We start from the raw sequence: 24,391 nt of genomic DNA on the forward strand, positions 1-24,391 counted from the left end.
CTCCTTCCCCAGAGAATTTGCATTTTTCCCCAGGATCCTCTGGTGATTCTGATGCAGGTGATTCATAAATCATACTTTGAAGAAACACTGCTCTTGTCTGTTGGAAGACTAAGCTGTTTCAGAAACCACAGCCATGAATATGAAAGTCTATTTCAAATGATTGAATTCTTTGAGACACACATTGTCTCTTTTTTCCCCCTTTCAGAATGTTCCTTAATAGTGCATGCTACTTTGTTTGGTTGCTGGACAGACCTGGCTATTTATCCTTGATAGGAACAGCAATATACTGTTATATAATATAAGCATACTTCTTCTTATACTTTTGATTTAAGAAAGTGATGCAAATCAGTCTCATAGAAAAAAAATTCTGGTTGAAATTCCAGAAGTCACTATGTTAAGCTCATATTCAAAAAGAACAGGGGATCTCTTTCTTGTTTTGGTTGATGGCAGTATCACTACAAAACTTCTGTAGAGTGAGCACAAGATCTAGTCAAAATCCTATGCTCTAGACTGTTCTCAAGTCATGAAACTTGTGTCTATTTGCAAACAGGTGGGAAGTGACTAGAAATGACACAATATCTCAAAGTGATGATAAGAATAATGCTGATCTAACCCTATTCATTTATGCATTTTATGGAAAATTACTGACCTTCCAGTTTGAGCTGTAACTTTTTGATTTCAGTGGTTGTACCTTTACAGGATTTATATCAGCAATAATCGACCAGTAGCCTATGAAAGTTTTCTTTAAAAACCAAACAGAAACTAGTATGAAATGATTATTAACACATGGGAATACTCTTTTAAGGAAGGACTTGCGTGGAGATAGCAGTCAGCTGATAGAGTCCAGCTGTCAGTTCCTTCAGGGTCTGCCTCAGCTGCAAAGAGCCATCTTATTTGAGGCCACATTTTCTTCAACAGCCTTTATCTGGTGACTGAGTGAGGTGGGAGTATACAGGCCATTTTAGGGACACTCTTCTGAGCAATACTTATTCCATAGCTCACTGGTATATTGGCCAAATTATCATAGTTTGATTTCTCCCTCTGCCCAGTCATTCTTCCTCTCTCTTCCTTTCATAAGTGTTGATCTCTAATAAGTATCTTTTACCTCAAATTCTATCTCAGTGTCCAGAGAATACAACCTGCACTAATTGGTACCAACTGTGGTTTAAGAAAGTAGGTGATAAAATGGATTTTGAAGCTGTATCACCACTATCCAGATGGCATTGTGGACCCCATCATGGGTCACACGTGAAGCACATACAACTCCTGGAACAAAGTAATGGTCCTAAACTTCACTTGTGCTGAATTGGGAGGTTGTACTGGTAGAAGAGAATACATTAACAGGTGTGATGTATAATGTATTTGAAACTTACAGGAGAAATAATAATGACAAGCGCCGTGGTATTGGATGGCTGTTAATAAATGCCACTGATGCCCAGCAAAAAGATAATGAGTGAAGAGAGGCATGGACATATATACACTACCAAACGTAAGGTAGATAGATAGTGGGAAGCAGCCGCAGAGCACAGGGAGATCAGCTCGGTGCTTTGTGACCGCCTGGAGGGCTGGGATGGAGAGGGTGGGAGGGAGGGAGATGCAGGAGGGAAGGGATGTGGGAACAGATGTATATGTATGACTGATTCACTTTGTTATAAAGCAGAAACTAATTAAAAAAAAAGATAATGAGTGGATGAGGGTGTATAATAGGCAATTGAAATCCAGGTGTAAAAGCCAGAGGACCTCTTGGTTGCATACAAAGAAGCTCTTATCAAATCTAGTGGGAGGGTAGAGAAAGTCAGGGTCTGAGCCTAGCAGTTAATACTTAGAGGACTGAGTTTGAGAGATGATTAAAATGCCCAACCAAATTAGGTCTGTCATGCTGACGTTAGCACCTTGGTTGGGAAAATCCAGGACTCTGATGGGATAAAGATGTCTGCATAGATTTCTTTGAAGATTGTGACTTCTCATACACCTCTGAACCCTCTGAGACTACAGACATGGCCCACTCATCCCTGTTAAGAGCAAGTACCCACCATCTCACACTGGAAGGCATATATAGGCCTCACCCCTGAGGGTACCATATGCCTGCCTCAGGACTCACACCACCTTCCCTATTGCTCACAAGGCCTATAACTAGGGTTAAGTTATACACAGGATCTGAGTTGACATTAATTGTAGAGACCCATAATATAGCAGAGGATGTTCTGAGATAGATAAGGCAGGAAAGGGATGATGCTCCAAAGGAGGTACAAGAACTAGCCAACATATACTGGAAGGGGTCAGGGGAGTACGTGTGGGACTGCATTCTGAGGGTGCTTGATCAAGGGGGCCTGAAATAAAAATTGGATAGTAAAGAGTTTATTGACTCTTGAATTACAGGATTTAACATTCTGGCAAGGATCCCAGGAGATGGCATGAAGTTACTACTAGGCTGGTCCCTGGAAACATGAAAAAAGCAATGGCTCACAATACACAAAGTTGAAATGACAGAATTTCCATGTCAGAGGTTGGAGGAAGGGAATAAGAAGCTTGTAGATGTGGGGATGCCTTAACTGTTGTTTGGATAGAAAGCCCATGATATGATTATGTTCATGGGGCCTAGAGGACACATCTTTTACTAAGGGCATAAGAAATGCATTTGTTAGAAAGGCACCAGTATCACTAAAATTTTCAGTGTGGTTCTTTTCTGTAGACCAAGGCTGGTAGTAGGATAGTTACAGAACTTGGCTCGCTGATAGCAGTGGGCTTAATAGAACCCTGAAACAATGGAGTCAGGTGTACTTAAACATCCCAAGCCAGGCTGTTGCAATATTGTAATGGCCAGCAAGACTGGAGGGTCAGTCGAGTATAACCTATAGAGTTATAGAAATTGTTAATAGAAAACAGTACCTGTAAGGACAAAATAGATGGGTAGCTGACTAAGATACTATTCAGTTTGTGCCTGTAGAACAATCAAGAAAGGATAACTGGTAGGCTGAGAGTGTTACTTTAATAAAAAGTCATGATCCTAAATGCGTATTACTTAGTGAAAGGAGCCAGTCTGAGAAGGCTACGTACTATATGATTCTAACAATATGATCTTCTTTAAAACACGAAGCTATATAGACAGTAAAAGGATCGGTGATTTCCAGGGGTTAGCAGGGAGGGAGGGATGAATAGCCAAAGCACAGACGATTTTTAGGGCAGTAAAACTATTCTTCATGATACTGTAATGGTGGATACTTGTCTTTATACATTTGTCAAAACGCATAGAATATATGACACCAAGAGTGACCCCTAACGTAAGCCGTAGACTTTGGGTGATAATGATGTGCCAGTGTAGGTTCATCAGTGATAGCAAATATACCACTCTAGTGGGGCATGGTGATGGTTGGGGAGGCGGTACATGTGTGGGGGGCAGAGCATATGCAAGAACACGGTACTTTCTGCTCAGTTTTGCTGCGAACCTAAAACTGCTTTAGAAAATATAATTTTAAAAAAAAACAAGGTCAAGATTCCTTACCCAGTTTCTGGATCTGATCCAGTTTTCAGGCCTGGAACCCACTGATTAAAGAGATGAGAAAGAACACCTAGGATCTTTACATGGTCATGATTCCTCTAGTCCTTCCTGAAAGGGTCCTATGGTCATTTACCTGAACAGCTTTGCACGAGGGAAAAGAGAAATGGGAATGAATGCCCAGGCATTTTGAGATCTGTTGGATGCAGTGTCTGAGTTGACATTGACACCCAGGGACCCAAAGCCTCATCATGGCCCCCTTGTTAGAGAGGTGGTATATAATGACCAGGCGATAAGTGGAGTACTGACCAACACTGAGCTTACAGGAGATGCACTGGGTCTATGAACCCACCTGATGGCCATTTCCCTGGTCCCAGGATATTAAGTGAGTTTGGCATACTTGGCAGATGTAACCTCCACATTAGGCTGTAGTCATGTGGGGTAAGAACTGTCACAGCAGAGAAAATCAAGTGGAAGGCTCTTGAAGCTGTCCCCCATACCTCTTACACAGATAGCAAAGTAAAAAGCAGTAGGGCATCCTGGAGAAGAAAAATAGTGACGATTAATAGCACACCTTAGGATTTAAAAAACAGAGGTGTTAGCCCTCAGGGTACCTCCATTTAACTGGTCAGTCTAGCACCTGAAGAAGTCCATGGTCCCAGGGTGACAACTGTAGGCTACTGCGAGTTCAAGCAAGTAGTAGTCCCAATCACAGCCTCTGTACTAGATGTGGTATCTTTATTGGGGTAGATTAATAGGCCTCAGATATGTTGCCATTGTTTTGGAAAATACATTATTTTCTATCCCAAACCATGAAAGAGGATCAGATATTCACATAGAAGAGACAACAGTATATATTTATAGTTTTGCTTGAGGACTTATATTAACTTTCCTGCTCTCTGTCATAACGTAGAACAAAGTAATCTGGACTCCCTAAGCATACTGCATAACATCATATTGATTTATTGGATTGGAGACATTATGTTTACTGGTTCAGATGAGCCACAGGTGGTCAGCATGCTGGAGGTCCTGGTAAGACACATGTACTCCAGAAGGTAGAAGATGAAAACTGTGAAGATTTATGGGTTTCCATGTATATAACATATTTAGGGGTCCCAGAATCAGGAGCATGCTGGTACATTCCTTCTCAAGTAAAAACAAATTACTGTGTCTTGCGATCTTCTATCCAAACAAAGAAGCACATTGATGGGTAAGCCACTTTGGGTTCTGGAGGCACCAAGTTCCACATCTGAGGATTCTGCTATAACGTTTTTAGTTTCTGCTTTATAACAGAGTGAATCAGTTATACATATACATATGTTCCCATATCTCTTCCCTCTTGCGACACCCTCCCACCCTCCCTATCCCACCCCTCTAGGTGGTCACAAACCACCTACCTGATCTCCCTGTGCTATGTGGCTGCTTCCCACTAGCTATCTATTCTACGTTTGGTAGTGTATATATATCCATGCCACTCTCTCACTTTGTCCCAGCTTACCCTTCCCCCTCCCCATTTCCTCAAGTCCATTCTCTAGTAGGTCTGTGTCTTTATTCCCGTCTTGCCCCTAGGTTCTTCATGACATTTTTTTTTCTTAGATTCCATATATATGTGTTAGCATACGGTATTTGTTTTTCTCTTTCTGACTTACTTCACTCTGTATGACAGGCTCTAGGTCTATCCACCTCATTACAAATAACTCAATTTTGTTTCTTTTTATGGCTGAGTAATATTCCATTGTATATATATGCCACATCTTCTTTATCCATTCATCCGATGATGGACAGTTAGGTTGCTTCCATCTCCTGAGTGTTGTAAATAGAGCTGCAATGAACATTTTGGTACATGACTCTTTGAATTACGGTTTTCTCAGGGTATATGCCCAGTAGTGGGATAGCTGGGTCATATGGTAGTTCTATTTGTAGTTTTTTAAGGAACCTCCATACTGTTCTCCATAGTGGCTGTACCAATTTACATTCCCACCAACAGTGCAAGAGGGCTCCCTTTTCTTCACACCTTCTCCAGCATTTATCATTTCTAGATTTTTTGATGATGGCCATTCTGACCAGTGTGAGATGATATCTCATTGTAGTTTTGATTTGCATTTCTCTAATGATTAACGATGTTGAGCATTCTTTCATGTGTTTGTTGGCAATGTGTATATCTTCTTTGGAGAAATGTCTGTTTAGGTCTTCTGCCCATTTTTGGATTGGGTTGTTTGTTTTTTTGATATTGATCTGCATGAGCTGCTTGTGTATTTTGGAGATTAATCCTTTGTCAGTTGCTTCATTTGCAAATATTTTCTCCCATTCTGAGGGTTGTCTTTTGGTCTTGTTTATGGTTTCCTTTGCTGTTCAAAAGCTTTTACATTTCATTAGGTCCCATTTGTTTATTTTTGTTTTTATTTCCATTTCTCTAGGAGGTGAGTCAAAAAGGATCTTGCTGTGACTTATGTCATAGAGTGTTCTGCCTATGTTTTCCTCTAAGAGTTTGATAGTGTCTGGCCTTACATTTAGGTCTTTAATCCATTTTGAGTTTATTTTTGTGTATGGTGTTAAGGAGTGTTCTAATTTCATACTTTTACATGTACCTGTCCAGTTTTCCCAGCACCATTTATTGAAGAGGCTGTCTTTTATCCACTGTGTATTCTTGCCTCCTTTATGAAAGATAAGGTGACCATATGTGTGTGAGTTTATCTCTGGGCTTTCTGTCCTGGTCCATTGATCTATATTTCTGCTTTTGTGCCAGGACCATACTGTCTTTGTTACTGTAGCTTTGTAGTATAGTCTGAAGTCAGGGAGCCTGATTCCTCCAGCTCCATTTTTCATTCTCAAGATTGCTTTGGCTATTTGGGGTCTTTTGTGTTTCCATAAAAATTGTGAAATTTTTGGTTCTAGTTCTGTGAAAAATGCCATTGGTAGTTTGATAGGGATTGCATTGAATCTGCTGATTGCTTTGGGTAGTATAGTCATTTTCACAATGTTGATTCTTCCAATCCAAGAACATGGTACATCTCTCCATCTATTTGTATCATCTTTAATTTCTTTCATCAGTGTCTTATAATTTTCTGCATACAGGTCTTTTGTCTCCTTAGGTAGGTTTATTCCTAGATATTTTATTCTACTTGTTGCAGTGGTAAATGGAGTAATGGGAGTGTAAATGGTAAATGGTAATGGGAGTGTTTTCTTAATTTCATCTTCAGATTTTTCATCATTAGTGTATAGGAATGCCAGAGATTTCTGTGCATTAATTTTGTATCCTGCAACTTTACCAAATTCATTGATGAGCTCTAGTAGTTTTCTGGTAGCATCTTTAGGATTCTCTATGTATAGTATCATGTCATCTGCAAACAGTGACAGCTTTACTTCTTCTTTTCTGATTTGGATTCCTTTTATTTCTTTTTCTTCTCTGATTGCTGTGGCTAAAACTTCCAAAACTATGTTGAATAAGAGTGGTGAGAGTGGGCAACCTTGTCTTGTTCCTGATCTTAGTGGAAATGGTTTCAGTTTTTCACCATTGAGGATGATGTTGGCTGTGAGTTTGTCATATATGGCCTTTATTATGTTGAGGAAAGTTCCCTCTATGCCTGCTTTCTGCAGGTTTTTTTTTTTATCATAAATGGGTGTTGAATTTTGTCAAAAGCTTTCTCTGCATCTATTGAGATGATCATATGGTTTTCCTCCTTCAATTTGTTAATATGGTGTATCACGTTGATTGATTTGCATATATTGAAGAATCCTTGCATTCCTGGAATAAACCCCACTTGATCATGTTGTATGACCCTTTTAATGTGCTGTTGGATACTGTTTGCTAGTATTTTCTTGAGCATTTTTGCATCTATGTTCATCAGTGATATTGGCCTGTAGTTTTCTTTCTTTGTGACATCTTTGTCTGCTTTTGGTATCAGGGTGATGGTGGCCTCATAGAATGAGTTTGGGAGTGTTCCTCCCTCTGCTATATTTTGGAAGAGTTTGAGAAGGATAGGTGTTAGCTCTTCTCTAAATGTTTGATAGAATTCGCCTGTGAGGCCATCTGGTCCTGGGCTTTTGTTTGTTGGAAGATTTTTAATCACAGTTTCAATTTCAGTGCTCGTGATTGGTCTGTTCATATTTTCTATTTCTTCCTGGTTCAGTCTCACAGGTTGTGCATTTCTAAGAATTTGTCCATTTCTTCCAGGTTGTCCATTTTATTGGCATAGAGTTGCTTGTAGGATGATGTTGTGTATGTGGTGGGATTGGAAGGGAGTCCTCCTTCCAGAAAACGTGACAATTAATTCCAACAAGTACTGCCTCCAATTCGATCACCTGAAAGCAGCACTCGATGAAGAGCGTCCAGAATTAGTCGATAGAAAATACATAATCTTCCATCAGGATTACGCAAGACTGCATGTTTCTTTGATGACCAGGCAAAAACTGTTATAGCTTGGCTGGGAAGTTGTGATTCATCCACCATATTCACCAGACATTGCACCTTCAGATTTCCATATATTTAGGTCTTTTCGAAATTCTCCTAATGGAAAAAATTTCAATTCCCTGGAAGACTGTAAAAGGCACCTGGAATAGTCCTCTGCTCTAAAAGATAAAAAGTTTTAGGAAGACGGAATTATGAAGTTGCCTGGAAAATGTCAGAAGGTAGTGGAACAAAAGGATGAATACATCATTCAATAAAGTTCTTGGTGAAAATGAAAAATGTGTCTTTTATTTTTACTTAAAAACCGAAGGGACTTTTTTGCTAACACAGTATATTCCAGGATGCATGAAACATTTCCAGCTTTGAGTGCATCCCAGAGCAGGAAAAGTCTACAGTAGGACCAGGTTGTAGTGCAAGTAGCCCCACTCTTGGGCCACACACTCTGGCAGACCAAATATTATTAGGTGTTATCATTGATGGGAAAATATGTCATATATAGTTTGTGTTAAGCCCCAGTGAGAGAATCATAACGTAAACCTTTCGGGTTCTGGAGCATGGCCTTGCCATTTGCAGTGGAAAATTTTATACCATTTGAAAAACAACCTCTGGCATGCTACTGGGTCCTGGCAGTGATGTGTCATTTGGATCCATTAGTTTGGATCATGGCCAAACTAATTGACTTTATGTCCAGAACTGTCCATCATGAACTGTGTCCTATCAGATCCACAAATCATAAGGTCAGATGGACCCAGGAACAATTCATTGAAAAATGAAAGTGGTCTATCTAGGACTGAGTAATATCAGGACCAGAAGACACAAGCAAAATACATGAGCATGAGCAGTAGCTCAGATCCCCATGGCATCCACCAGTGTGGCACAAGTGATCCTTCCTCAGCTTATACCAATGGCTATATGGAGAATTTAATATACCCGTTGAAAGAAGAGGAGAAAACCTGAATTCAGTATACAGATGAGTTGGCTTCGTATATGGGTATAAGTCAAAAATGGTAGCTACACCAGAATCTCATTCAAAGATGGCCTTAAAAGATAAGGGAAGTCCTCTCAGTGCACAGAGGATTGGTGGACCTGTTTACCCCTTTTGCGTGGAAAGAGAACTAACCTGAGGTTAAATGTATGCAAACTCATGGACAGTAAGGAGTGGCTTGGCCAGCTGATCAGGGGCCTGGAAGGAGAAAGAATGGAAGATTGATGACAAGAAAGTCTGGGTTAGAGGGGTATGAATGGATGTATGAGAGTGAGTATGAATTGTGAAGATCATCGTACCACATGTTGATGTCCACCAGATAGTATTTACCATGGCAGTGATACTAAACAACCAAGTAAACAAAATGACCTGTCCAGCTGATAGCAGTCAGCCTCTGTCATCAGCCATCTCAGTGCTGACACAATGGACACATAAATGATGGTAACAAAGGATATGCAAGGCCTCAGCAGCCTGGACTCCCATTTACCAAGGCTTGTCTAGCTATGGCTATTGCTTAATATCCAGTATGCCAACAACAGGGAATAATATTAAAATGACACCATTAATCAAGAAGACCAATGATCCTATAGCTGGCAACTAGACTATGTTGAACTCATTTTATTCTGGAAGGATTCGTTGTTTATTTTCACGTCTCACAGGAATGGACATGTATTTTGGGTATGAGTTTGCCTTTCCTGTCCATATGGTCTCACCCAGCACTACTGTCCAAGGGCTTATAGGGAGTTTGATTCATTGGCATGGGATCCTGTGTAACATAGCCTCAGACCAAAGGACCCCCCTTTTTAGCAAAGGAGGTTCATGAATGGGTCTGACTGTGAGATTCACTGGCCATATCACATTCTACTCCACTCATAAACTCCTAGCCTGATAGATCATTGGAAGCTCAGAGGCAATGCTCTACAGGAGTGAGATGCCATGTTTTAGAATGCTTTGAATTAATGACCTTTATATGGTGTTGTGTCCAGTAGGAAGAATACATGAACACAGGAATCAAGGGGTGGAAGCAGTAGTGACCCCATTTACCATCACTCTCAGTGAGCTACTGAGGGTCATTGTGTTTCTTTTCCCCACAATTCTGGGTTCTGCTGGGTTAGAGCTCCTGCTTCCCAAAGGGAGCACACTTTCTCAAGGGCACACAGAAAGAACCCCATTGAATTATAAGCTTTAGTTTTCACCTGGACACTTTGACTTCCTTCTGTTTAGGGACCAAAAGCAAGAAGAGGAGTCCCGATCTTGGTGGGGTAATTGACTGATAATTTGGAGGAGATAGGGCTGGTATTACACAAAGGAGGAAGGGAGGAGTATGGGTGGAACTGAACTGGTCCACTTGAACCTATATTAGTACTCCCTTGCCTAGTGTGGCTGTAAGTGAGCTGGTACAGTGACCCCAGCCAAAGGGCATGGTGACCGTAGGTTCAGGTCTTTATGGCTGAAGGTCTGAAGCACATTAATAGGTGAGCAGAGGTGGTGGTTGATGGTTAATAGAATCTAAAAAGGATAGTGGAAGGAGAAAATAATGAGTATCTCTTGGGACTCTGAGACCCACTTCTACTTCAGGCACTGTAGTTATCGCATTAATATCTCTCTTCTAAGATTCTTTTAAGAGGAGAGGCACCCCAGACCCCTGGAGAAGCTTCTCTTCCATCCTGTGTGCAGTAGGGGATTGGAGTAGAAAAAGGTGAGGATGGCAGCTTCCCCAAGGAAGGAGTTGCTGCCAGCTGAGGGTGTTAGAATCAGCAGTCTCCACATTTCAGCTCCATCAGAGTCTCCCTCAGCTCTAGAGGCCCACCTTGCCTGAGCTCCCGTCCTTGTGGGGGGCGGAGGGGACCTATTTCTGGTGACTGACTGGGGGGGAGTATACTAGCCATTATGGGTTGGCACAGGACTGTACCCACTTCACCACTTCACAGAGCCCTGCTAGGCTGGCAAAGGTTTGATCAGGCCTGCATTTTCCCTCTGCCCAGTGCTACTTCCTCCTTCGTCTCATCACAAGTATTTATTACAAATAAACATCTTGGACCCCAAACGCTATCTCTGATCTGTTTCTAGAGAGCCTGCAACAGATGATTTACAGGGATAAATAAATCACGAATCAAAATTAGAGATAGTCGAGAAACAGTAGGGCATAATAAGGATAGGACATAAACTGCTTGATTTAAGCTAACATGCAGATATCTCTCTAAGTCCTATTCACAGGCTATAGACAGGCTCCAGGTCTTCTAGAAGCCAGAGTGAAATAAAAAGCCAAGTAGCCAGGGGAAACCATGCAATCAGATGAAGGGCAACAATTCCTCATCCTAAGAGTAGGAAGTTTTTTTGGTTTTTTGTTTTCTTGAGAAAGGACACAGCGTAATGAAATGAACAACCTTAACAATTACAGTTGTGCTGCATGGTTAACTAGGTGGCGCATCACCATTTGTTACATTTATCTTAAATGGAATTACAATCAATCACATTATCCTAAGCAGGTTTATTGTTTGTCACTCACGCTCCTCAGGCTCTGGATCAGTGGGCATGTATTAGTCATTGGGACCAATTATCCAAGGGTGTTTGATTAAGATGGTTTTATTGGAGATAGAGTGTGCAGAACCATGATGACTAATGGTGCCTCATGTACTATTATTTATTTCATCCTCCTATGCACCAGAATGTTTTTGCTTGAGCTGACTTATTTACCCTTTTGATTCTCCTTCCCCCAAATGGTGATGCTACTCAGTGCAGAGGAGGACACAGGCAAGTAGGAGAAGGGAGGAAAGAAGAGGAGAAAAAGGAGAAGAAACAAGTGGAACATTGAGAGGCCCAGAGAATCCTACAGCTGGAGGATTCTTTCTTGAGTACCTGAATCACAAGTCAGCAAAGCGTTTGATTTTGAGCCCTTGATTTTCTATTGAACAGAGATACATTGCTGGTTTCCTTACAAGAAAGTGATCTTATCTCATTGGACTAATTCTGAGAATAAATCATTCCTTCAAAAAAACCAAAGTATTTCTTTTATGGCAACTAACAAACCTTCAAAACTGGGGTTATATTTGGATTTTGCTAGATTAGGTGTATAAATAGTGTAATGGGTTTCTTGAGGTATAAAATAGATCATTAGATTTATTAAAGTTCATATTTCTAAAAACATTACATTAAAATGCAGCACCTAGAGAAATTTTAAATGATTAAAAAGAAGTTCTTGCCTCTGAGTATCTGAACTCCTGCATTCATTGTATATGGCTTATAATTTTTCTTTTTTAAATTCAGTTTTAATTCTTTTAAAATGAAAAGTAAATCTTTTTTTATTCAGTTGTTTCCAGTTATTACTTTTTTATCTCATCTTCAGTTTCTTGGATGCTTCTGATTTCTGCAGAGCTAATTCTATTTTTTAAATCTTTCTAGTTCCATCCCTACACTCTTGATTTTCCCAATCCTTCTTTATCCAAAACATATACAGTTGTCCCTTGGTATCCATAGGGGATTTGTTCTAGAACTCCCAGGGTTACCAAAATCCACATATGCTCAAGTCCCTCATATGAAATGGCATAGTATTTGCATATAATTTACGTAAATCTTCCCATGTACTTTACATCATCTCCAGATTACTTATAATACCTAATACAATGTAAATGCTAGGTTAATAGTTGTAAGTACAATATAAATCCTTGTAAATAGTTACCTGCATGCAACAAATTCATGTTTTGCTTTTTGGATCTTTCTGGAATTTTTCTGTTGAGTATTTTCTATCCTTGGTTGGTTGAATCTGCGATTGTGGTACCCGAGGATATGGAGGGCCAATTATACATAATAAAAATCTCACTGATTCAGATTAATTTCAGGAGCGATAGTTCGAACTAAGAAGATTGTATTACAGTCTGTCTTCAAACCCATGTATGCCTTTACATTTATTTACTTTACATATTGCTGGAATGTTAATAAATTACATAATATCTTCTGGGAATTTATTTTAATGAAAAGATAAAGAATTCTTATATTTTTCACTGAGTATTATGCTGGCACTTTGTCCTCAGAGCAGTCTTCCCCCTTTTCCATCTCCGTTTTATTTTGCAAGGGATTTGATCTCTGCAGGATGCATTTCTTAGGCTCCCATTAGCTGGCTTCCATCTGGGTGTGGCCAATCAGAATCATTGGTGGGAGATTTGAGGGCAGGAGTAAAGGGACATTTCTATGCTTGTCTCTATGCTTAGGCAGCAAGTGCAGCTCTTGGAAGGCTTCAGGTCTCATTGGACAGACTGCTATGGTTTCTGTGTTTGCTTGGTGGCCCTAAACCCTGGGTTTCAGGAACATTTTCTTTTCCCTCTGATGCTTTAACCCAGAGCTGATGATGGTTTCCTGTGGTTACCAATCTCTGAGCTGTTTCATTGCCCCCTGTTTGACTTCTCAGCTCATCCATCACTCATAAAACTAATTCTCAAATTCCCTCTGTTTTGGAAAATATGGACTTCTAAAATAAATGGTTTGGGGACAACTGAATTGTCATTTGGAAAAAAAAATAGCCTATATCTCATACCAATTGCCAAAACAAATTCCAAATGGATCAGAGATCTAAATGTAAAATATGAATCCATATAATAATAGAAGAAAACAAGGGTGATTTATCTCTTGAACTGGGCATGAAGAAACTTTTAAACTATAATCCCAAATCTAGAAACAATAAAAGAAAAGATTGATAATATCCATTAATTAATAAATAATAAATAAATAATAAATTTTTACATGGCAAAATACCACATGCAAAGTCAAAAGACAAATAAAAAATCAAAAGTTTTATGGTCAAAGGGCTGATTTCTCTAATAATAAAGAATTCTTAAAAATCAATAAAAAATCACAAAATATGATACAAAGTGGACAAAAACCCCCAAACAGTTCACGAAAAATATAAAATGGCCCTTAAATACAAGAAAAGATATTCAACATTACTCATAATAAAATGCAAATTAGAACTTTATTGAGGGACCATTTCTCATCTATCAGAATGGTAGAACATTTCAAAATCTAGATAACACATTTGTCAAGGCTGTGGAAATTCAGATACTTTCATACATTTCTTGTGGGAATGCAAAATGACAACAACCCCTCTAGAGGGGGTTTGATGATATTTAACAAAATTATATATGCATTTACCTTTTGAACTAGAAATCCCAGCTCTGGAAATTTGTCCTGAAGAAACACCTCCACAAATATGAAACAGTATATATGTAAGGTTTGCATTCAGGAATGAGTTGTAATAGCAAAACATTCCAGTTAATCTAAATGACCACTCAAAGGAAAGTAATCGAATTAAATACAGTGCTCCAGACAATGGTATACGATATAGCCAAAGAGGAAGAATAAGGAAGCTGTCTATGAATCCAGGATATAATGGAGTGCATATCATAGGCTACCTGTCATGTAAGAAAGAAGGGGAAATTTTTCATTCTTCCAAAATGAAACAGGGTATATCAACCAGATATCAATGAAAATATTTACTTACAGGGTATGTTGGGATGGTGTGGAGAGAGTATAGGGCTGAATGTGAGATTTCTCCTGGTAGACCATTTTTATGTGGTTTTAATTTTGAACATGTGAATATTGTAAATATTAAAAAATCTAACAAAACATGAAAAGGCAGACATTAGATTTGAATAAGTGAGAAATAACCTACTTTGTCAAACTGATAACAGTCACACAGAGAAAAGAATTAAGTAACCTGAACACAAGACTTTGACTGTATACCCTAAACAGAATGTATTGTAAAGTAAAAAAGAACTATCGATACAAAGAACTGTTGACATTTGCTTAGCAGCTTTGTTCTTGATGGTAGTATTTGGTGGTGTAATTCTGAAATTATTTTGTGTGTATAATAGGATAAAGCAATTGAGTAAATGTATTGATGTTTTGGGGAAACAGAGTTTTTACTTTCATAAGTGAGGACAAATAATATAGTGTTGGATTTCAATAAGAGATATCAATATGAGCTCATTATTTATATTTTTGGGTTGGCCAAAAAGTTCATTCAGGTTTTTCAGTAACATCTTAGAAATGAATGAACTTTTTGGCCAACAAAATGTATTGTATTATAGTATAGTATAGTATAATATAGTATATATTTTGATAGATAACGGACAAATGTGTACACTTCCTAGTTCTGTTTGTTGAAAGGAATTTAAGTGAATCTGCTTCAGTAGCAGTGTGTACAGCTGGCACCTAGATCTGGATTTCTAAATACCAGTCACCACTAAAGTGTTTCCTAGAGAAATGGGTATTTCCAGGCCCAGAGCAGGGAATTTACAAGGTAAAACTGAAAAGTCTCATATCAAAAAGCAAGTAAGTGCACAAAGACTAATAGGTTCATTACAAAGAAAAGTACAAAAGCTGGCTTGAGACAAGTAACACATCAAAAAGAATGATGATAATTGATTGTAACGTGTTGAGTAAACTGAATTCATGAGTTCCTCATGTTGAGAAGAGAGAAAGAGAGAGATATAAAGAGAGACTGAGAGAGAAGAAAAGCTCTTTTTATAAAAGAATGCTAGCTAATAAATGTAGGTGGGATAACACTATTAGGAAATAAGTGTTTTCACTCCAATGTAATAAATTATTAGTTATCAATTAATTATTAGTTATTCAAACTAGGATGATCAGTGAATGCTGAAACTATTGGGTTAGAGATTGTTGAAGGATAGGATATTTATGTGGTCTAAAAGTACATCCCAGAAGTAATTTGGGGTAAAAGGAAAAATATACTTTTATAATGGACATATCTGATGTTTCACACCTTAACCAAGTAATCAAACCTGGCATCTCTAAAAATGAAATAAGCTAACATTATGTGCCTCCTGAAGTAATAAACTGAGATGTATAAAACAGCATCTAGGTAGTATATTTGCTAAAAATATTTAATCTAAATCTTAGGTCAGTTTTGGTAAGTTGCATTTTTTGAGAGATTTGTCCATTTCATCTAAGTGGTCAAATTTATTGTCATAAAGTTATAATATTCTCATCCTTTTAACATCGGTAGATTTTTCAGTGATATATAACACTTCTTATTAATAATCTTGGTAATTTGTGTTCTCTTTTTTTCTTGATCAGTCTTAGTAAATGTTTATCAATTTTATTTTTTTTTCAAGTAATTTTTAACTATTAATTTTCTCTCTTTCAGTTTTATCAGTTTCTATGCATATTTATTATTTCATCCTTTCTGGTTACTTTGGGTTTGACTTTACCTTAGGTTACTGACCTAAGACCTTTCTTATTTTCTAACATAACTATTCAAAGTTACAAATTTCCCTTTAAGCAGTGCTTAGCTGTATCCCACAAATTTTGAGATGTGTTTTCAATGTTATTCAGTTTATTTTCTATTTTATCTTAGAATTTTGTCTTTGACCTATGGATTGTTTAGGTGTATTGCTTAATTTTCAAATATTTGAGAAATTTTAAAATATCTTTTTGATATTAATTTCTAATTTAATACCAGTGTGGTCAGAGGACATCCTGGGTAAGATTTCAATCCTTTGACATTCTCGAGAGTCGTTTTATGGCCCCCACATATGACTTACCTTGGCAAATGTTCCATGTGTACTTGAAAAGAATGTGTATTCTGCAGCTGTTGAGAAACTTAAATCTAAAATGAGGAAAATAATAGGCATATTTAGAATCTGGTTTATTCTACAGACTAACTGGTCTGGAGTCTTTTCAAAAGTTAATGGTGTAAAAAAACAGTTAATACACAAAAACATTCAGACTTGTCTAGATTTAAAAAGACTAAAGAGCCAAAACAGTAAAGTATATGAACTTTAAGTGGATCCTGGATCAGAAAGTAGAAAAACAATGAAAGTATAGAGTAACGTATGAACCTTGAGTGGATCCTGGATCAGAAAGTAAAAAAACAATGAAAGACATTTTGGGAACAGTTGAAGAAACTTAAATATGGAGTGAATAACAGATGATGTTATTGAATCTTTTTAGGTATGATAATGCATTTCAGTTATAGTTATAAGAGAATATCCTTATTCTCTGGAGATGGATGCTGAAGTATTTAGGGGTGAAGTATTTAGGCATGATGTCTGCAACTTATTTTCAAATGGCAAAGAGAGAGAGAGAGAGAGAGATGCCAAGTATAAACATTGGTGAATCTAGGTAAAGAGAATGTGGTTATTTATTGTACCATTCTTTAACTTTTCCCTAGGTTTGAAATCTTTCAGAATGAAAAGTTGGGGGAAAAAACCTCCCTCTGTGTAAATAATTAGGGTAATTTTCATTATTCCTAGTCAGACCCTACTCATAAAAGCGTCAGGTACATTGATTTAGTTCTCAGCATGACCAGTACTATTGTTATCATCACTGTTTTGCTGTGCCATAGAGAAAAATAAGGTTAAAGAATGTTTCCAGCATTGCAAGAGTAGTAAGAGCAGTTAGAGGAGGATCAGGGGCTCAGACTTGAGTCTGATGAACTCCAAAGCCTGATCTCTAAACCTCTACCCCATCTTTCTCTCACTTTGACATCCCAAGTGCTTGAATTCCTCATTTTTTTGGTTGATACCGTTATCTTCCTTTGCATAATAAATGTTTTCCCCATTGGGTAGACTAAAGTTAAACTTCTGCCCATTCCATATCGGGCTTATTACTGTCAGAGCAAAAATTAAACAGGTAAGAGAGACTTTATTCAAGGTTACTGCAGTAAGAAATAGAGACTAGAACCCAATGAGTTCTTCTCCACTGAAACAAAGGGCTGGAAAGTTTTTAAGAGCTGGGATGGTGGGTGGGGAGGGTCGTAGGCCATCCATGTTTGCTAATTGACCTTACCCAAAGGAAAGGTAAACTTTCTGTATCTTCATGGCAGAAAGTAGTTCTACAACTTGGAACAGGGTGTCCATGGGAAGTTAGACTCCATCCTAGAAACTAGGAGACAAGGGAGCTGTCTCCCCTGATGTTTATATTTCAAAGGGATGGCTCCCAGGTCCTTGAGAAAGATAGTACAGGCTTGTAAAATTGGTTAAGAAGCTTTTTAAAAGATTTACATCTCAAAGAAGCAGAGAAAGGGTTTGCAATGATAAGTTTTCAAAAGTAAATGCTCTAGGAAAAGGGAAGCCTGTCTGAAGTTTAGTTAAGCTGGAGGAATTATAAGGCCATTTTGGTCATGACAATGCAGATTTACAGGGGTCTGACTGAGAGCTGTGCAACTTGTGTTCTCACCCCAGCCCTCACTCAAATTCCCAACTTTCCCTTGGTCTGCTCATGACTCCACACAAATCCTTCTTTTCCTTTTGAAAATGCAGAAGTACTTCTCTTCCTCTGCTCATACATCTTTCTTCTTCCCACCTTAGTTCTGCCTGAGGATATTCCATTTACAAGCCCGGGATTGTCTTCTCTTACTTACTTCCTGAACTTTTAATCCCCTTCTTTCCTCTTCCCCTTCATTCTTTCTGGGGGTAGGCCATCTCTTGGCTCCCTTCCAGTTCTAAGTCTCTGTGGGTCTCTGACTCTCTCTCAGGGTCCACTCAGGAAAAAGGAAGTAGGGCTATACCAATGCAATAAAGAGTCTAGCTCTTCTCAGATGTTCATAAAAGGCAGTGATTGAAAAGATTTTCTCCAGCTTATGCCACAGGAGTAGCAGAGTGAATTGGTGATGGGCAGGAGTTATGGAATTTGCAACATACTGTGTAGCTTTGAGTAAGCTTGATAATTTCTCTGAGCCTCATTGCATTTGTTTCCAAAATAGGACTAATATATATATAATATTAACCATAAGAGTTAACTAAGGTAATGGATATAAATCCACAGTGTCAAGTATTGATATTTACTAACTTATCACTGTTTCTTTGAGAAGAAAAAATAAGTCTTTCCCTACAGAATGCTAATAACTGTGTTGAGAAGATCGAAGGTGACATTTTCTCAGGTGAAATATCTGATCACTCCCTTCTTGTGCTAGATCTGCCCTCAAAAGTAAGTGTGGTAGTTTTGTATTGTGTCAATTTAGCTAAAACTAAAGTTCCAGAATTCCTTTCCCTGTATAATTCTAAATCATTTGGGCCGTGTGAGGCATTTCACAGGAGGTGTGGTGGGTGGAAGTGAAGCAGCAGCCATGTTCTTTATGCCTAGAAGGTCAGTGCAGGGACATGGTACTGGTATAGCCCGCTGCATCTTCTCGCATGCTGTAGCTTTTCTCCTGGTTCACCTCCAGCTCCTACTGTATTTCTGCCTTCATGCTTCTCTAACTCCTGGACCCAGACATGTGATTAGTTCTTTGATGAAGGGTGCCAGCTTCCCCTGCAGGATACCTCCATCATCAGAGTAGGAGCTTGGAGGCAGTGAGAGACTGCAGTGGGTACCAGTCCTTTCTGCTCATCCTCATAGGTTCCAACTTTTCCTTGCTTCCTCCATTTTCCATCTGTCTTCTCTTTCTGATGGTATTGTCTGAAGATTTACCAGAAGAAGGTAGAATAGTTTCACATAGACTCTTTAACGTGCTCCACCAATTGTGTAAAGTCAAATCCCTGATTCATCTTTTAATGTATCTGATCTGTCATAGTGGTTTTGCTTCTCTAATAGAACCTTGTCAGATATATCAGGTAATGAGTTTCATCAGAGCTGCATAGATCAGGCTTGATATCTCTCAGTTACTAGGACAATTCAGTAAAAGATGACCATTTCCTGGGGTGTAAGAAATGAGTCTCTGTCCCTGGGCCTTTAAGATCTCCTTCCTTGTGTAGTATGTGGAAATATATCTATTTTCAATTCTAAATCCTTTGAATCAGACTGATTCTAAGATGGTGTTTTTGCTCCATCAGTGATTACAAGCTATAATGATAGGCTTTCCTAATGTGGTGACAAAATATCACAAAACTTTGCAGATGTTACTTTGGTAATTTCTAATACAGACATCGAATGATTTATACAATCTGTGTGTCAAACTGCCAATTTTCACATTTTGAACATAACATGTAAAAATAGTACCTTTTACAAGATAAGATATGCAGTATAAAATATAATAAAAGAAATAATTTGTCCATATGTTTGGTGAAAGGTAGTCAAATCTGAATGATCTCTTTAGCTGTTTTAAATAGGGAAATTGGAGAGAGAGTTTCCTTGGGAGCCATGAATTGCCAGAGAAACCAAGTGGGAGAAACTAGAAGCTATTACTTTGGTTGGCCTGTTCTACTGTAATGCTGTGTTTGAACTTTAATCAGTGGCTCAGATTTGAAAAAGGGTGCCTATGCCAGGACAGAAAGCATAAGAGAAATTCACTTTGTGATGCTGAGAAGCAAATGTTCCTAAATTAATAATACCAACGGTAATAACTAAACAAAATTAAATAAAACCTAAAAACACCCCAAACATTAGATATTTCTTTGTAGTCTTTATGCATAGTACTGTGTATTATCTTATTTAATCCTCATACAGCCCTATGAGAAAGGCACTTTCCCTTCTAACTATGAGGAAATAGGAGCACAGAAAGACTGTTTGACTTGCTCGAGTCACAGGCTGGTATAATGAGTTAGAATCCCCATTAGGGTCTGGTTGAGTCCATAGTCTACATTGTTAGGTGACTTTTCTTTACTGTCATGGGAGAGGCCATTCACTGGCTGTCTTTCCAAGAGCTTGGCAAGCTGTGAAAAACCTGTGAGAGCTGTACATATGGACTTAGAAAAGTTGTCCTTTTGCTATTGATTTTTAATGTTATCGCCTTGTAATTAGAGAATTCACTGTTCTGTATTGATAGCCTGGTAGAAACTTCTTTTGTGGTCCAGAACATGGTCAATTTTTATGAATTATCCATATGTACTTGAAAATAATGCATCTACTTTATTTGTAGGTATGTCTGCCGGATCAATATGATTTATTTTGCTGTTCAAATCTTTTATCACCTTATTTATTTATTTTTGCCTGCTTGATCTATCAGTTTCCAAGAGAGATGAGGTAAAATATCCCATGGTGATTCTTTGATCAATTTCTCATCATGAGTCTACTTATTTTTCTTATAAAAAATAAGTGACTGTGTGGTTCATTTATACTGGATCAGGATTGTCATATCTTCCTGATGAATTTTAAATTTCATCATTAAGTAAGATCCTGTTTTATCCCGAAAGATGCATTTTGCCTTAGTATAATTTGATAGCAGTATTATTATATCATGTTTCTGTTAATATTTTCTTGCTTTATCTTTCTTTACCAAACTTTAAAAAATATTATAAAAACAGGTCTGTGTGTGTGTGTGTGTGTGTGTGTGTGTGTGTGTATGTGTGTGGTGGGGTGCTTTGCTTGGTTTTGGGAATTAAGTTAATTCTGAAATTTATGCAGAGCAGCAAAAAGGCAACGATAGCTAAAACATCCCAAAGGAGGGGATTGGCCTAGCAGATATCAAGATTTATTTTAAAGTAATAAAAAGTAATTTAGTGAGTTATTAGTATATGGATAGAAAAATAGGCCAATGAATCTGAATAGAAAATCCAGAAATAGACTTTGTTTTCAGACAGACTGGAATTACAGATCAGTGGGGGAAAAGATACGCTTTTCAATAAATGGTACTGGGCTCATTTACATATTGATTTCCTTCCTAAAATATGACAATAAGTGAAGATGAAAGTTCAAACCATATAACTTTAGGAGACAATATTGGAGAATATATTAAGACTTTGGGGTAGGAAATGACTTCTTAAAATGGTGGCAAAAATTCCAAACTAAAAAGGAAAGATTGTTACATTTGACTACAATAAATTATAAATTTTTGTTCATCAAAACCTGCTATAAACAAAATTAGGATATTTGCAATACAGTACTTGACAAAGAATTAATGTCTAGAATATATAAATAACTGCTCAAAAACTCAGTAGAAAAATGGACAAAAGATAAACAGATATATCACAGCAGAGGAACCTTAAGTGGCCAATAAGCATATGAAATGATGATCAGCCTTATTAATAATCATACAATTGCAAATTAATACCACAGTGAATACCATTTTATATCCATCAGTTAGTAAAAATTAAAACATCTGAAAACATCACATTTTGTAAACAACTTACAATACCTTATGACCCAGCAATTCCACTCCTAGGCATATGTATATATACCCTAAAAAATGCTTGTTTTTGTGCACCATGAGACTTGTATAAGGCTTTTCAGAGCAGCAATGTCTGTATTCATAAAGACCAGAAATAACCCAAATGTCTATCAATTGAGAATGAACAAATAAATTTTGGTGTAATTATACAATGGAATACTAGGTAGCAGGGATTTTATATCCCTGTGACAGCTCTGTTCCATGGAATACTGTATCCCTATAATATGGGGCTGTGTCCCCCTCAGGAACCCTGGGTTCCTGAGGGGATCTTAAAACCGCAACTCCCAGTCCCTAAAGCCTATGTATGGTCCTATACTCCCTTAATCCACCATGACAGTTCCTTCCCCTTACTGCTTTGCTTATTCATTTCTGACCCTTGGGGATTTCTTTTTGTGTCTTTTTTTTTTTTTTTTTTTGCGGTACACGGGCCTCTCACCGCTGCAGTCTCTCCCGTCGCAGAGCACAGGCTCTGGACACGCAGGCCCAGTGGCCACGGCCCACGGGCCCAGCTGCTCCGCGGCACGCAGGATCCTCCCAGACCGGGGCACAAACCCACGTCCCCCGCATCAGCAGGTGGACTCCCAACCACTGCGCCACCAGGGGAGCCCCTTTTGTGTCCTTGACATTGGTCTTTGTGAAAGAATTTTACATTTTGAATTCTACATTTTATAAAGAATGTTTTATCAAGCATTTCTATGATTTTATAGAAGAAGGAGGCTTTTCTGCATCAACAGTGTCACAGGAAGCCACTGCCACCCATCTGTATTGACTTTGCCTATTCTAGGATTCAGTGCTTTGCTATAAAATTATGTTGCTTTGCCCAGGTTCGGCTGTTCAGTCTGCCAGCAGACAGGAATGTGTTCTTCATGAAATCCTTTTAGAGATCTCTTCTATTTATAAGTTTGTTCCTCTTACTCAAAAAGACGTACAAAATTTACAGTTTAGAAATATAATTGTTTCCCCTCTCTTTTAGACCTAGCTCTGTTACTTCCACACCAGCCTGTATGATGACTTATGATGATAAAGCCATTTTCAAAAGGCTTTTCTTATATCAGGTATCTTGGTGAATGTGAAGAATTATTTTCAGCTCTTCTAGAGGGCTGAATGTAGAGTTGTGAAAGGAGACCAGGAATGACAGCAGAGGTATTCTTTAATTACATCTGCAAACCAAGATTTTATTTATTTATTTATTTATTTTAATTTTATTTTTTTATTTTTTGCTTTATAACAAATTAAATCAGTTATACATATACATATGTTCCCATATCCCCTCCCTTTTGCGTCTCCCTCCCACCCTCCCTATCCCACCCCTCCAGGCAGTCACAAAGCACCGAGCTGATCTCCCTGTGCTATGCGGCTGCTTCCCACTAGCTATCTACCTTACGTTTGGTAGTGTATATATGTCCATGCCGCTCTTTCACTTTGTCACAGCTTACCCTTCCCCCGCCCCATATCCTCAAGTCCATTCTCTAGTAGGTCTGTGTCTTTATTCCTGTCTTAGCCCTATGTTCTTCATGACATTTTTTTTTCTTAAATTCCATATATATGTGTCAGCATACAGTATTTGTCTTTCTCTTTCTGACTTACTTCACTCTGTATGACAGACTCTAGGTCTATCCACCTCATTACAAATAGCTCAATTTCATTTCTTTTTATGGCTGAGTAACATTCCATTGTATATATGTGCCACATCTTCTTTACCCATTCATCCGATGATGGACACTTAGGTTGCTTCCATCTCCGGACTATTGTAAATGGGGCTGCTATGAACATTTTGGTACATGTCTCTTTTTGAATTATGGTTTTCTCAGGGTATATGCCCAGTAGTGGGATTGCTGGGTCATATGGTAGTTCTATTTGTAGTTTTTTAAGGAACCTCCATACCGTTCTCCATAGTGGCTGTACCAATTCACATTCCCACCAGCAGTGCAAGAGTGTTCCCTTTTTTCCACACCCTCTCCAGCATTTATTGTTTCTAGATTTTTTGATGATGGCCATTCTGACTGGTGTGAGATGATATCTCATTGTAGTTTTGATTTGCATTTCTCTAATGAGTAAAGATGTTGAGCATCCTTTCATGTGTTTGTTGGCAGTCTGTATATCTTCTGTGGAGAAATGTCTATTTAGGTCTTCTGCCCATTTTTGGATTGGGTTGTTTGTTCTTTTGTTATTGAGCTGCCTGAGCTGCTTATAAATTTTGGAGATTAATCCTTTGTCAGTTGCTTCATTTGCAAATATTTTCTCCCATTCTGAGGGTTGTCTTTTGGTCTTGTTTATGGTTTCCTTGGCTGTGCAAAAGCTTTTAAGTTTCATTAGGTCCCATGTGTTTATTTTTGTCTTTATTTCCATTTCTCTAGGAGGTGGGTCAAAAAGGATCTTGCTGTGATTTATGTCATAGAGTGTTCTGCCTATGTTTTCCTCTAAGAGTTTGATAGTTTC

At 38.2% G+C, this 24,391-nt stretch overlaps 1 protein-coding gene across 16 annotated transcripts in view; it reads left to right on the plus strand.

Moving 5' to 3' along the window:
* LOC308616704 (uncharacterized protein) overlaps window positions 1–24,391 on the plus strand; it is a 469,470-nt gene that overhangs the window by 170,228 nt on the left and 274,851 nt on the right. Inside the window, exon 14 of one of the 16 annotated variants that reach the window (XM_081233057.1) lies at window positions 11,627–11,839. The exons of the other annotated variants lie outside the window; for them this stretch is intronic. The gene's annotated coding sequence lies outside the window, so the exon portion shown is untranslated. Of the gene's footprint in view, window positions 1–11,626; window positions 11,840–24,391 lie in introns of those variants that run through there. 16 annotated transcript variants of the gene reach the window in all.

This window comes from Mesoplodon bidens (assembly GCF_964165515.1).
Source record: "Mesoplodon bidens genome assembly, chromosome: 4".
NCBI lineage: Eukaryota > Metazoa > Chordata > Mammalia > Artiodactyla > Ziphiidae > Mesoplodon > Mesoplodon bidens.